Source organism: Heterocephalus glaber, unplaced genomic scaffold (assembly GCF_053883595.1).
Source record: "Heterocephalus glaber isolate CG9 unplaced genomic scaffold, H.glaber_assembly_v1.0 deba00001067, whole genome shotgun sequence".
NCBI lineage: Eukaryota > Metazoa > Chordata > Mammalia > Rodentia > Bathyergidae > Heterocephalus > Heterocephalus glaber.
The window spans coordinates 512533-528557 of record NW_028258187.1 but is presented as its reverse complement, the minus strand read 5'-3'; the positions used below and the strand labels follow the sequence as shown (position 1 = coordinate 528557).

At 44.7% G+C, this 16025-nt stretch overlaps 1 pseudogene; it reads left to right on the top strand.

Moving 5' to 3' along the window:
• Positions 1–1822: 1822 nt before the first annotated feature.
• Positions 1823–6899, top strand: LOC101725140 (serine/threonine-protein phosphatase PP1-gamma catalytic subunit pseudogene; annotated as a pseudogene).
• Positions 6900–16025: the final 9126 nt, after the last annotated feature.

The following is a 16025-nucleotide window of genomic DNA, read 5'->3' as shown; positions in this document are numbered from 1 at the left end:
GCCGCGGCGTGGATTGGTCCTGATCGCCCTCGCTGGCGGTTCCTGGTGTTGCATTTCACAAACGGATTGGTCCGAGACGGAAATTTTTAAAGCAAAATAAGTTTATGTTTTATCTGGGAGTCTGAGACACACTCAACGCGAGGAAGTCAGGTCCCCACCGCCCAGGGCCAGGGCTCATGGGATGCAGCATCCCGACCGCCTGCTGCCGCCTTAGGGTCCTCCCCGCCGCACCCTGGGCCCCCGGCCCCTGCAGGCCCCGTCCAAGGCTGGCCACTGCCCACGCTCTGCTCTCTGTCCACCGTCCCCCTGCACGGGAGGACGCCCCAAACTGAGCCGCAGTAAACCTCTCTTTTACGTTGATTATGTCAGGTATTTGTTACAGTAATGAAAAGCTAACATCAGCTATGAAAACGAGGCACTTTGGGATAAAACTTGTAGGCTTATTCTTGATTCACCAAAACGAAATAGCCTTTATGTCAAAAATGCACAATATGAATCTAATCGTGAGGAAACATCACATAAAACGAGAAATATTCTGCAAAATAGCTGGCCTGCTCCTCAAAAATGTCGCGCTTAGCCTGAATGCGGACTTGGACTCCTGAGCGGCAGAGGCGTGCGCCTGGGGCAAAGCCAGGGAAGGCTGGGAAACCGCTCCTGACTCGAGGAGACTAAGAAGCGAAAAAACTAACGGCAGTGCTCTGTTCTAGGCTGAATCCTGAACCAGAGAAAGGCTTTATAAAGCTGGGGATTTAGCTCAGTGGTGCCACCGCCTGCCTTGCAAGTGCAAGGACCCGAGTTCGATCCCCGGTACCAAAACAAAAACAAAAACAACAAAAAAGAATATTACTGGGACAATTGTGGAAATGTGAAAGTCTATAGTTTAAATAATAATACTATATTAATGTTAAATGTCCTGATCTTGAAAATTGAATTGCTTCCTAAGCAAATAGCTTTTATTTTGGACAGTACTCACTAGAGTATTTAAGGACTAATGAAGTGCCATGTCTGAAACTTGTTCTGGAGTATTTTAGTGTGTGTATATATTTATGAGGAGGAGGGAATGAATTATAAAGCAAACACAACACAATATTAACAAGTAGTGTCCCTGGGCAAAGGGTATGTGGAAGTTTTGCTGTAACTTTATTGTAAGTTTGAAATTATAAGTTTAAAAACTTGAGCAGCGTGTGGTGGCACACAGATGTGTTCCCAGTTAGCTACTCAGAAGGTTGAAGTACTAGGATCCCTGGGCCCAAGGAGTTCTGCAGCATAGCAAGACCCTCTCTTTAAAAAAAAAGTTTAAAATATTGGCAGGTCAAACATGTTATTTATCTCAGTTCCCTATTGGAAACCCAAAGGAGGGGAAGAGGGAAGCTCTTTGTTCCACAGCTATGAAGGAATTAGGACAAAGGGCCACAATAAATGTCAACATATTTTTGGAAGTGAGGAGGCAGAGTGACTGACTTAGCAGAATGGACAAAGCTAAAAACACTGTGCAGACAGAACCTAGCAAATTCTTGCCTTAGACTTGCAGGAATCTGCAAACTCGGCTCTTGGGCTAAATCTGACCCATAGCTTACTTGTGTAACAAGCCTTCATGGAACACTGTCATGCTTATTCTTTACATACTACCTGTGGCTGCTTTCACACCTCAGCAGGATGGAACAGTTGCTGGTCAGGCTCAACATATTTATTCTCTGGCTCTTTACAGAAAAAGTTTGTCAACTCCTGCATTAGGGTTCTACAGAGTTCTAGGAGCTCAGTCTCAGGAAGCTCTGAGGTGGTTGCAGGGTGTTGGTGGGAATCCCCCACACCTCGAGGGTCCATGCATGTTCCCGGTAGGTGTGCCAGTCACAGCCTTGCCTCCTCTGACTCCTTTTCATACTGGTGGTTGCAGTAAGAGACCCTGCAGATGACCGTCTCCTAACCCTGAAAGAAGACTGGGTGTCCTCTGAGACATAGCCCACTGTCCGCAGGTATCCATTTGGGCCCTTTGCATTACTCAGGAACCTGAAGGAACCGCTTCCGCATGAGTGACAGAGTCCTCCCACCTGTCCTAGGAGCCTCATAGCTTCAGCTGCTGTTACTCATGTGTGTTATGTTTTAGATCATGAGTGTCCCCCTGGGGCCTCCTGCACTCATAAGTGGGTCTTTTAGAAAGTGACTGGAACTTGGGTTCAGTGCTGATCCCTGTTGGAAGGTAGGCCTGGTGGGAAGGAGCAGGTCATGGGGTGTGTCCCGGGAGGGGTTCCCTTCCTGGCTCCAGGCTTCTCTTGGCTTTCTGGCTGCCAGGATGTGAGCTTTCCTCTGCCACGCCCCTCTGCCCTGCTATTTTTGCCTGAGTCAGCCAACCATGAACTGTAAACATGAGCCAAAACAAACCGCTCCATTAAATTGTGGTTGTTGTGTATTGTGACTAAGACAATGAGTAACAGGCTAGCTTGTTAGCTTGCAAGTAAAATAAAACTTGCTGAGTTTTTAACAGTGGGGTTGAAAACAGGAGGATTAAAACAAAAAAACAAGCAACCTGATTCAAAAACGGGCAAAGAACTTGAATAAACATTTTTCCAATAAGATGTATAGCTGTCCAATAAGCACATGAAAAAAATGGTCAACTGTAAAGCACTTGGGAGGCTGAGGCAGGAGGATCATTGCCAGGTCGAGGCCAGCTTGTGCTACATAGTGAGTGCAAGGCCAGCCTGAGCTACATAGCAAGACCTTGTCTCAAAAAAAAAAAAAAAAAAAAAAGGTTAACATCACTAGTCATTAGGGAGAAGCAAATTAAAACCACCATGAGACTTCAACTCACACCCATTAGGATGGCTACCATCACGATAACAGAAAATGTCTTCTGCCACCTGCCTCGAAAGCAGAAGGAGCCGAGTTTGATTTCCAGTACCAAAAAAACCCCAGAAAAAGTCAAGTGTTGGCAGGACATAAAGGGGCACCTGGTACAGATGGGGCACCCACAGAAGACCAGACGATGCACACCTTCCCACTTGGTTCACAGGATACCACTGCCCCCAAGTAAGAGCCCTGGCAAGAGGAGGCAGGCTTCTGAAGGGAAAGGACAGCCTCCGGAAAAAAGCCACAGATGATGCCATGGAGGTCCCCAGCCAAACACTGGGGACCTGTCTGAGCAGGGCAGCTGTCTCTAAGAACTTCCAGCGATGGCTCACACCTCATCTTCGGATGCTTGGGTAGGGTCTCTGGCAGAGGTCAAGGTGGGGACAAAGAGCTCACAGGCATAGGAACGTGAGACCATAAAAACAGAAACATCCAGAGAATTACACAGTGCTGCTGAAATAAATTTTAACAGAAAGGTCAGAAGATAAAGAGATGAAGAATTCCCCCAGAAAAACAGTATGCAAGCCAAAGACAATGGGAGGGGAAAAAAGGGAGAGACAGAAAACTAATCCAGAGAGTCATGACCAATAAGAGTTCATTAAGAAGGCATACAAACAGGAAATTAAATCATCCAAGAATATTCCCGAACCAAAGGACAGGAGCCTCTAGAGTGAAAAGACACTCAAAGGCCAAAAAAAACCCCGATTTGGGGTGGCTCGGTAGGTAGTCACCTACCTGGCATGAGAGAGACCTGGGATCAGTTCCCAGCAATGCCAAAAAAAAAAGGTCAAAAAATCCATACCAATGGAAGTTACTGAAAATTCAGACCACTTAAGAAGAAAGAAGACCCTAAAATCATGGGAGGGGATTTCAACACAAAGACCCAGTCATCAGAAAGGCTCAGACTCCTCAACAGTGACCAGGTACCAGTGGCCCAACAAAGACTTCTATTGTGGAGCTCAAGGGCAAACCCGAGGCTTTTCATACACGAAGGACTAGAAACACTTTTACTTCTCATCTACCCTATCTTGGAAACGACACACTCCATCAAAACAAGGTCATTCAACACAGTGGGCAGGCCTGCAAAGTGGGAAACGGGATCTAATCCAGAGGAGCAGCAAAGGGGACGCTGAGTGTGGCTACGGCGTGAGCTCTGAGGACTTGTGTGCCTCCTGAAGAGGGAGAAGGGTCGCTGAGAGAAGGGCACCAGGTAAACTCAAGGCTCGGGAACAGAGCCAAAGCTCGTAGAGAATGACGCATGTTTGGGGGGAAAGGAGAGTACATAGGAAAATAAGCAAAGAAAAAAGATTAGAGGAAAAACGAAACCACTGAAGAAAGAAACGTGACGACGGCACGTGCTTGGTTCTGTCGTGCACATCGTGCGATCGATTATGTGGCATCATTTACACTCACAGATGTAAATACGGCAACCACCGTGCTGGGAGGACAGAGCGAGAGCACCGAACGTGAGTGTGAGTTAGGTCTTTATCCAGCGTAGGGGAAAATCGATAGACAGTGTAAAGCTGACACACCGTGGTCTCGTGGTTCCAGCAGAGAGAGGAGGAAGAGCAAGGAGCGGGCGGTCGTGCTGTGGCTGGGAAAGGGCAGGGACAGTGCTAGGATTTGCTTCGGCTTTTTGAACATGGGGGTTTCTGTAAGACCGAGGGCCTCACCAAACACTCCGAGGAGCTGACTACAGTGAAGAAGATCACCCAGGAAGGAACACACCAGGCAAGTTGGAAAGTAAAACAGACCTTTATTAGTCTGGCCAGACAGCACCCTCCAAGCACCAAGCTTAGAGAGGCGCCCGGCTCAGGGACTGAGGTCCTTTTATAGGGGTTGCAAGAGGGAACTTGGCAAGCAAAAGTACAGAAGCCAGACCTTGGCGGTTGGGGGAGTGTAGCAACCGGTACAGAAGAGAGACGTCCTGCTGTTAGAACATTTGTAAAACAATAGTTGATTAATTGTTGTTTCTAAGAGACTCTCTAAGGGGAGGAGGTTTCTAAACTTCCTCCTTCTGAGTTCATCTAAAGGGCAGGCAGGTGGGTCAAGCAGCAATGCGGAGTCTGTCTTGCTAACTAGGGTCCTTCAGTTTCCCACCAGAAAGCAACTGTCTGTTTCTTGGGGACCATGTGGACAGGGGGAAGCAGTCATTGGAGACTATCTGCCTTTTACTGGCCTACAAAACCAAATATCCAGAGAATTTTTTTCTTCTCAGAGGAAACCATGAATGTGCCAGCATCCATAGAATTTATGGATTTTATGATGAATGTAAAAGAAGATACAACATTAAACTTTCACGGACCATTTCAACTGTTTACCAATAGCACCCACTGCGGATGAGAAAATATTCTGCTGTCATGTAGGTTTATCACCAGATCTTCAATCTATGGAGCAGATTCAGCGAATTATGCAACCAACTGATGTACCACATCAAGGTCTTCTTTGTGATCTTCTGTGGTCTGACCTCGATAAAGATGTCTTAGGGTGGGGTGAAAATGACAGAGGAGTGTCCTCCACATTTGGTGCAGAAGTGGTTGCAAAATTTCTCCACAAGCATGATTTGGATCTTATATGTAGAGCCCACCAGGTGGTTGAAGACGGATATGAATTTTTTGCAAAGAGGCAGTTGGTCACTCTGTTTTCTGCACCCAATTATTGTGGAGAGTTTGACAATGCAGGTGCCATGATGAGTGTGGATGAAACATTAATGTGCTCCTTTCAGATTTTAAAGCCTGCAGAGAAAAAGAAGCCAAATCCCACAAGACCTGGAACCCCTCCAAGTGGTATGATCACAAAGCAAGCAAAGAAATAGATGTCATTTTGACACTGCTTAGTTGGGACTTGTAACATAGAGTATATAACCTTCATTTTAAAAACTGTAATGTGTGCTGGTCAGCTTGCTCAGATAGATCTGTTTGTGGGAGCCCTTTTGTTTTTGTTTTAATGAATAGCATTTGCTGGTTGTAACAGCAAATGAAAGACACTCCACTCCCAAGGAAAAGTGTTTTGTTTTTGTTTAATTCCCCGTTCCTTTTGCAAACAACTTTAACGATGATGTTAAAACTGCACACCCTAGGACAGTTTTCCTGTCAGGGGGGAGGGGTAGGTGTGTAAGTGATCTTTTTAAAATTCAGTATAACCTATGAATAATGTAAATGCTTGTTTTCTTTAGAATATAAAGAGAGCCCCAGGGTGCTCTGAATCTGTACAGGTTATTGTCATAAAATGTATATTATTGTTGGTACAAACCACTGTGAACATTTTTTTATTTTAAAATTTTGTTCCAAAAGGATTGCTTTTTCTTATTGTCTTGTCACGTACAAACTAGTTGTTATAGCCGTCAACAATAGAAGTAATATTCAGCCTTGCCGGGATCACTGGTATGATACCTATTTAATTAAAGCACTCCTTCCCCCACTTCCTTAGAACGATGATTAAAGCCATTCTTTTAAATGTTTGTGACTCTTCCTGAAGCCAACATTTCTGTTGGAATTGTGTTGCCACCGCACCCCCAGGGCAAGGTGGCGTGGCTGCATACACAGGGTGTGGGACTGCATAACCTTTGCCCCTTTTTCTCCAGCCCCACTGTGATTAAAATATGAGTTAATGGATGGAGATGTTTGTGAGTCTGGAGATGCTAGATAGGGATCTGTAACCGACCTAGGGTCCCAGAGTAAACTACTCATCTCTTTGTTTATCCAGAACTGATATTCCAGGCACCACAATTGTTAGAACAAGCTGCAGATGTCTGCTAACCATCAATATGTGACAGTCAACCACTAACCTTTGTCCCCTTTTCTTTGATATGTTAACTTCCCCCTCAACCCCCTATAAAAACAGCCTCGGATTCTGAGCCAGTGGCCTCTCTAAGCTATTTTGCTTTGAGAGTGCCGTCTGGCCAGACTAATAAAGGTCTGTTTCCCAACTTGGCTGGTGTGTTGCTTCCCGGGTGGTCTTCGCTGTAGCCAGCTCCTTGGAGCGTTTGGTAAGGCTCCTGGCCTTACATTCTGAAGGCACCGCTGGGATTCCTGGGTGTGCTCCACTTCAGCTCCTTGGAGCATTTGGTAAGGCCCTTGGCCTTGCATTCTGGAGGCACTGCTGGGATCCCTGGGTGTGCTTCACTATAGTCAGCTCCTCGGAGCGTTTGGTAAGGCCCTCAGTCTTACAAGGCCACCTCCTTGGGGATTCAAAAATAGGTTTTTTATTTTGAATACTAATTAGTAATATAGTGCTGTTTAAGCTATTATGATTAAATTACATTTTGTACAATTTCCATATAATCTGTTCATTAATCTTTTTACAGTTGGACCAGCCTGAACCCGTCCGTTCAGAAAGCTTCAAGTTATAGAAACAATACTGTTCTATATGAGTGAACGATTGTGCTTTCTTTATTCTGCGGCGAAGTTGAGGCTTATAAGTCAAAACAAAGTGTGCCCAGATCGCAAAGTCCCCAAAGACCACCAAGGAGCCGTTTCCGATGTAAACACACGAGGGTCGTTTATTCAAGCTCGAGCAGGGGCACTCAACCGTCACCGACACAACGGATCAGGATTGAGAGCCCCGAATTCCAAATCAGCAGGGTTTTTATTGTGGCTACCGCAAGGTTTGGGGATGTTTCATTTAGCAGTTACATGATTGGTTGATATTTAGCAAGCATGGGGGGTTGAGGGGTGGCTACATGTAGAGTTTATGGGAAAAAGGAACAATCAGCACATTGACAGAATGTTCTACAGATAATGGGCCCGGGAGCATTTGTTTTCTGGGCAGACAGAGGATTGAGTTAGGAGCTGTGTCTCTTTTTTTAATCTGTTGTCCCACTGCAAGGACATTTTATCATTAGTTTATGGGCACAAAGGAGACTAGGGGAATAGTTGACTTCAGTGAAGTGGAATTTATGTCAAGGCCACTTTACTGTCTTATATTTAAGATGGAGTCAAACTTTAAAATGGAGTTAGTTAGGTCTCACAAATGGAAATAACTTGCTGTCCACCAGTTTATACAGAATTCACAGTATCTATGACTTTTTAAAACTAGTATCTGTTAAAAAAAAATAAAAGAAATTTGTTTCAACAGATGACCGAGTGCAACACCATGTGGTGAAAATGAATTCAGACTTATTAAATGACAAACTTGTTAAATCTTCTCAGTGTCTGTTTATCAGCACAATACACACAGGAAAACTGTTGATGGTATATCGAATAGAGTTTAATGAATAAATTGCTCGGAAACCCCAATAAAAAAAAGAAAAAAACCTGACAGACCATGAAATAATGTTTATAACTCAAGAAATAAATACCAAAGACTTGAAAGTAGAATGAGGAAAATGAGAGAGGCAGAGAGCTTTTTTTTTTTTTCCAGTACTGGCGGGGGATTGAACCCAGGGCCTTTGTACTGAACTACACCCTCAGCCCCTTTTATTTTTTATTTTTGAGAAAGGTCTTACTAAGCCAGGCTGGGCTCAGACTTTGTGATGCTCCAGCCTCTACCTCCCACACGTGCCACCACGCCTGGCTGGATTATTTTTTATTCTAAACCCTGATTATCTGATTTTTAAAAAATGATGTGCATGGATAAATGTAAATTTTAATTTCATAATACTATTTTCCAAGGCCGTCAGATGCCCTCCTATTTGTTGGATTTTTCCCTCTAGATTCTAAAGCATGTCGTGCGTTCTTCTGAACTCCAGGCTTTGGGTCAGTGATAACGACCTGCTCTGCCTCCAGCTTCGCTTTCACTCTTGCTCACCACTAGGCTTCTGCCCTGTGCTCTTTCCTTCATGGAAACTTTCCATACTTGCCAGTAAATCCCTTACCAGATTGCAATTTAAAGGTCACTGAGAGCTGGGGATGTAGCTCAGGGGCAGAACACATACCTCACACGCTCAAGGCCTTGGATTTGATCCCCTGATCCCCAGGAAGCAAAAAACGAAGATTACTGATCACACCAGACTGTATGCATCTTAAATTCTCAAAAGGGCATATCATGTACGACTTGTTACAAAAGTATTACCTACTTCAAGACTGACAGATACAAATCTACTGGGAGGTTAAAGGGGTACAGGTGGAGTTACCAAATGACTATTTTACAAAATGTTCTGAAGACAGAGCAGTTTTTAAGAATGCCAGTTAAATAGAATTGTATCATATCTATGTCTTCTCGTTTCTGTAATCAAGTATAGCAGCTGGTGCTGTCAAACAACCAAGTAACCAAACAAGACACAAGTTAAGCTGAATCTAGTTTCTAGAAACTTGCCATGTAAAATGGACAAGATCGTTTACATAGGTATCTAATGGAAGATATCAGCAACAACAAAATAGAATATATCCTATGCACAATTACTATAAATAATTTATTATTTTAGGTGTAATTCATATTTTATAAATGATGCAAATGTAGAGCAAGATGCAAAGCGATTGGTTTTTAAGCATTTTTCTATCTCCACAGAAAGAAGGAAGGGTACATTACCTACTCAACCCTGAGAATTCCTTTAAATGAATTCAGATTCCCCAAATCACTTTCTCCTAGGTTTCTTGAGATATACGACTATATTCTACCCCCAGGAATTCAAAGGCCATGGCCAAAAATATAATAATGTGAAAATCAAAGTTCAAGAGAAAAAAGCAAAACTGTTCTGTAAAAACGAGCAAGGTATGGCAGTTTGCCACAGAGATAAGGCCCTCTTGCGCCCTCTATGGACCTTCCCTGGACACTGCATCATGACTGTCTTGTTTTGCAAAGGGTGACACTGTCATTGAAACTTTGTATTTCAGAGTCAGTTGTTTGAAGTATCAACCTGCTGTACAAATTATTAGAACAACAGCAATTCGCAGCTCCCCATTTTTTCCTCTTCTTGAAGAGCAAAAATCATATTTAACCCTTTTGGCCAATTCTTTTTATACCCACCCCCCCCACACCTAAATCTCTAACATCCTGCAAGTATTTCCTCTTTTTTAAACCTCATTCTAAAACTAAACACTTTCTGTTGAAGTCTCCAAGAATGATGGAAGTAAGCTTTCTTCGTAAACCATCTTGCTACACAACCTCCTATCCTCTCTAATTCTCAAGAGTTCATTTAGTCAATATTCTGTTTTCATTATTATGAAGGCAATTCAGGGTTGATCCTGTTATGTCTGGTGGGTCTGGGGTCTTAGGGTCCCCAGACTCACCCTAGCTGTGTTTATCTCTCTCTGTGTAATGTAGAAAAGAAGAGGAATCAGAGAAGACCAGTGCAAAGCAAAACTTTATTGCAGGTACTGCAAGAAGAGATACAAAGCCATCCCCTGGGAGTGGGGACACCCAGAGCTGGGTCACTGATGAATCTGGGGCTGCAGTTCTATTTTATGGGGTAGGGGCCCCATCTCCACCCCTCTGAGAGTCACTACTTGATTAGTTTTTGGACTTGTTTCTAGGGGTCTTTGGTGGGCCAATAGTGGAATTTTTTGTTTGATGGGCCAAAAGGGGAATTTTGAGGGGAGAAGTAACCTGCTTAGCGGGGCTTATGTGAGACTGCAGCTACACAGAAGTAGATCTCAATACCATAGGCTATCAGCTTGGCTGCTTGCTAAGATGAAGATGGCCCTCCTTTCTACTTCTTAAAGGGACCTGGTTCCCTACCCTAACCCTACCTAAGAATCCCAGCTGTCCCTACATGCCACAGTAAGTCATGATTAATTTTTTTTCTGTAACGTTGTTTTCCCTGGAGTTAATATTTTCAAGACTTGCTTAGTTATATATACATATATAGATAGATGTACAGATGTATATGTCATAAAGAATCTACTTGTCAAAAAACAGGCTTTTGAAAAAAAACAACAGAAAAACAACAAAAAACCCCAGGCTTTTGAAAGGAAAGTTTATTTTAGTTAATGGGGACTAAAATTCAGAAGATTTTAGCAGCTGGCTGGGAAAAGTCCAGTTTATCACATCATCCGTGTGTGGATGGGCTGACACCAGGAGAGATATCAGCAACTAATTAGGAAAGGACTTAGGCATATGTAGGTACTGAAGGGGCTAAGGAATCTGGGCGACATATTTAGGACTTGATGTCCAAGGACGGTCTGTTTGGGCGTGTGGACAATCACTGGACCTTTTGGTTGGGCGGGGTGTGTATGCTGTATTCTGAGTCTATCTGCCCTACTTACTGAGAAGCTGCTGTTGTTTGTTAAAAGCAGCCTGTTTGTTTTGTTTTGTTTGTTTGCAAAGGCCTCATTTAAGTCAGGCCTGACGGTATATACATATATATGTATATTTATGTATGTCACTTCTTCAACCCTTTTACTCATATTTAGATCTCTTCACAGTAGATCCTTGAATGTCTGATTTTCTTCAATTTCCTTGTCTTTATAGTGCTGGGGATTGAACCCAGGGCCACATGTATGCTGGGCAAATGCTCTGACACTGAGTGAACCCCAGTCCCCAGCCTCACTGTCTCAGTGTGTGCAGAGCTCCTGGCCTGTTCCAGCCTGGTCTGCTGCCTTGCTTGGCACACAGCTGTCACCTTGAGTCCTCTCTGCTCCACATCTTGGGATCCTTTCTGCTGCCTTCTGTTATAGGGGCAGGGGTCTGTAGGCAGGGGAAGAATAGAATAAGGGCCTCATTGGGTTTCCTGGCTAATCCTAACTAGGAGTTAAAATTCTACTGGAGAAATTCCCTTGGGAATAGTTTCAAGGATAAGGGTGGGGAGAGTGGGAAAAAACAGATGTAAAAATGCACCAATTGAGCCAGGGATTTAGCTCAGTGGTTCTGCTGCCTCACAGGTTCAAGGACCCGAGTTGGATCCCCAGTACCAAAAAAAAAAAAAAGAAGAAGAAGAATTAACAAAAATGCACCAAGTAACACCAATGGCATTGGGTCCTATGAGAATGAGAGCTAATAGAGCCCAGAGAAAGCCACATGCATGAAGCCAAAAAGCTGAGATAACCGTTCCTCCCCACCTACAATAGAATACAGGGAGACAGGGAGGAAGGGGGCTCTCTGACTTTGGGGGAAGTCTTTTGTTTAGTGTATAGCAATGCATGCTCACAGCTATGCACTTACATGAATGCATATACATGTTTTCACTCTGGGGTCACTATATTACTACAGTAGATACACACCCATGCCCTTACTGACACTAATGGATAAGGCTCTTCCTAACCAACCAGCTACTCATCTGCAGATAAGGGCCTGTCAAGGACAAATTAATAAATGGACATACACACCAAAAAAGTCAAACAAAAGCCTACCAAAAGGAATGTGCATATAGGCAAGGGTGCCACGTTTGATCCAAAGACAGCCTGGAGAGTCAATCAGGTTATGGCATGTTCCAGGTAGTGAAAAAGGCCCTTAGCACCCAATAAAAGAAGCCAGGGACAAAGGCCCACAGGGAAACCACCTTTTCAGAAGCCCCTGCCCCTCATCAGGGCAGCTTTCTGACTTCTGCTTTTTCCTCCTTACAAATAAAGTGCCTTCCTTTCTTAAACTCTTTCCTTTAACTCATTGCTGGTGCTGAGTTTATGACCCCAGTTAGCTGCTCATCCCAGGGGTGCACAACCCAGACGCAACACTGTGTGTTAAGGGTCTTGCTTCTTAGAGCCACGTCTTTCTCCTTCCAGCATCACTGCTTTATTTTACAGATCACATCCTTGAGTGACTTTTTGGAAAATGGCACATGGAGACACCATTTTTGGAGATAGGGTCTTTCGATGTAGTTCAGGCTGGCCTTGAACTACGGTGCCTAGCTTCTAACTCATGGTGATTCTCCTGCCTCAGCCTTCCAAGTGTGGGATTATAGGGATGTACCACAAGTCCCAGCTCAGGCAGACAGATTTTTTGAGACCATGTGTAGATCACTGTCCCCAGGACTCCCTGCTTATGTATTCCTGTCCTTGGTCTTGTGTTTCTGGCACTGCCCGGTGTTGCTGACACCAGGCTTGGACATGACTTATCAGTGGGAGATGACACTGACACCTGAGCAGAAGTTTCCAGAATTGTTGCAGTCTTACTCTTCCCTCTTGGGTCCTGAGAGGGAGACACTGTAGAAGTGGGGGTTTGGTGCCACATCTATCCCTGACTGGAGTGAAAGAATGGCCCTTTTTTCAAGTTACTGAGTTTTTGAGGGATTGTTACCTGAGCAAAACTTAAACCTGAACATGTCTGGAAAATATTTTTATTCAGTGCTTCCTATTAACAGTTAAGTTGGGTGGATATACAATTTCAGGATGAAGGCCTTTCTCTGTGATCATCTTGTTTCTGGTACTGCCATCCCAAAGTCCAAAGCCATTTTTGATCCCTGATCTTTTTCCTCTGGGGGATTATGGGACCTTTGCTTGATCCTCACTATTCTGAAATCCTGAGCTTGCTGGTCTTGATATTTGGTCTACCCTGTGCACAAACAGCTCTTTTGTTAAGTTCACATCCTTTAATCTCACAAAAGTTTCTTAAACGATTTTATTTCCTCCACCCTGTATCTTTTCCTGGAAGTGTATGTGCACGTGCATGCGTTTGTGTATATGTGTGTGTGTGGTGCTGCGGATGGAATACAGCCCCTGGCACCTGCTCTACTGACTCCTCCATTGGGCTGCACCCACTCATTTCTAGAATTCTTATGCAAACCTCGAACTGCTTTTCATATCCATTCTTTTCTATTTTTCTTTTTGGCTTTATTTTCTAAAATTATTTCCAAAGTTTTTTTTTTCTACACTTCTACTTTTTCATTTTTCCCATTATGTTAATTTCCAGAAGTTCTTTCTTTTAAGCTACGTCCCTCTGACTGCAGAGCCTGAGACCACCCCATGTACACAGGTACACTTGCTCGTGATTTGGTCCCAGCCTCAGGTGGAAGGGCTGTGGAGTTGAAGAGCTAAGGAGAGGAGAAGGTAGCAGCAAGTGTGTTTGCAATTGGGCCCTGCTCTCTGCTCTCCACGGCTGGTGCTTGGCTCCTTGAGGCCTTGTGAGGAGCTGCACAGAGTGGGTTTCAGAACGGGTCACCCAGGCGACAACCTCCCCGGTCGAAGGTGACCTCCCAGGCTCTAACTTCCGTTTCTAGGCGAGCGTGAAAGCCAAGACTGATGTCAGGCCAAACTGAAGGAACAGCTAGAAGAGCAAGTCAGTACAGCTGGCTGCTGCACCCATGGGCTCTGCTCCTCCAGATCCAAAGAGGTCCAGGTTGGAAACATTTGGAAGAAGGGCTGCATTCTTGTCGTTCCCTAGCAATACAGTAGAACAGCTGTCGGGAGCAATGCTACATAATTTTAGGGCAAAATCATTTGGTTAGCCTAGTTCTCCTGCCTACAGCCCAGCTATGGAATTCCGAGACATAATTGCATTTTGGCCTCCGGTCACAACTGAGACCTGAATGATCCGGTGATGCTGTGATTCTCCAGGACAAGAAACATCCTGGGAGCTGAGAACATCCTGGGAGGAACAAACATTTACTCAATTCCTCATTGTCCTTGGACTGTTACCATCTTGTTTACACGGATGTGCTGAACTCTCTGCAAGTCATTTGTTACATTTGCTTCTCCCGATGTACTGAATAAAAGGTGTGGTAAGGTGCGGGTTTTCTTTTTTGCCGCCCAGAGCAGCACTGATCAGACCCAAAGCTCAGCTTCTTCTGTCTCATTTTCCTACCTTTCCTGTAATTCGCCTTGTGCTGCCGTGGCTCGCGGGAGACTAGGACTTACTGCAGAGGTTCTAGTAACGTCCCCTTTCCCTGTTCCTTGCAAACAACCATTCAGTAGCATTCATATTGTATTAGACACTGTAATCTAGAGATGATTTAAAATATACATGGATATGTGTAAATTATATGCAAATATTTGGCCATTTTAGAATAGGGACTTGAGTATGTATGGATTTTGATATCTGAGGGCATTCCTGGAACTAGTACCAAGTGACAAATGCAGAGAAAAATTTGAAATCTTTTTTTTTTTTTTGATTTTTTTGGGTTTTGAGACAGGGTCTCACCATGTAGTTCAGGCTGGCCTTGAACTTGCAGCAATCCTCCTGCCTCAGCCACCCAACAGCTGGGATTGTAGGAGTGCCCACCATGCCTAGCCAAATGCTAATTTTTGTATGACAAAAATGATCTGTGGCAGGCTGAATAATCCCCCCGCCCCAGACATCCATGTGCCAATCCCTGGAAAATGCTAACAGTACCTTACATCCCCAGAGGCTATGCAGATGTGATTAAAATGGAGGTTAGCCTAGGTTCTGGGGCAGGCACCCTGGCTTAGAGTGGGGGGTGGGGTGGGGTGGGGTAAAACAGCAAGTCTGCAATGTGACAGGCAGGGTGAGGAAAGGTGACATCCTGTGGAACCTTAGCTGACAAACGGGGAAGCCTCTGGAAGCCAGAAAAGTCTGAAGTCCCATCCCTGAGCCTCCAACTGGCCCTGCCACACCCCGACCTCAGCTGTGTAGGACTCATTTCCAACATCTGGCTCTGAGAGTAAAACTTGTCTTGTTTTAATTTGTTTAAGCAACAACACAAGACGAATTGATTTCCAGAAAGCCAAAATGGCATTCACATACAAAGATAAACCGTGACAGAAAGGGAGAAAATGTTTGCAATATACTTAACAAAGAATATTCTATATAGAGAAAATCCTATTTTTTAAATTTAATGAACACATAGATTTACCATATCCTGGGCACTGTTCCAAGTGCTTTACAAATCTTAATTGATTTACTCCTCCTGACAACTCTGAGGTGAACATTATTGCTATTTTACATCTGAGGAAACTGAAGCACTGAGGCTAAGGAGCTTGTCCATGGTTCCAGCGTCCCACGGTCCCAAAAGAAAGATTAAAATTTAACTGAACAAGCCCTTGAAGAGACATGAACTCAAGGCCTCCAGAAAGGCACCAGAACGGAGGAAGTGCAGGGGCTACCGGGGGTGACACGCGCCAAGGGGAGGGCACGGGAGCAGCCGAGGACCCAGGCCAGGCCACACCGGCAGGGGCAGCCCAGGGGCACCGGCCACAGACAGGTGAGCACTGAGCATGCCCACAGGTGCGGGGACTGCCTCCGCCAAGGCAGCTTCCCCAGGAGCGCCTCTCTCCTGCTCTCACCTACCTCACGGAGGCAGAGCGGCAAGCAGACCGCAGGCGTCCTTAGTGTGCAGTGTCTTGCTTTAACACACGCGCTCACCAGTGAAGATGGCGAACACAGCCGCCACCCCAGCTTCAGACCCCCACGAT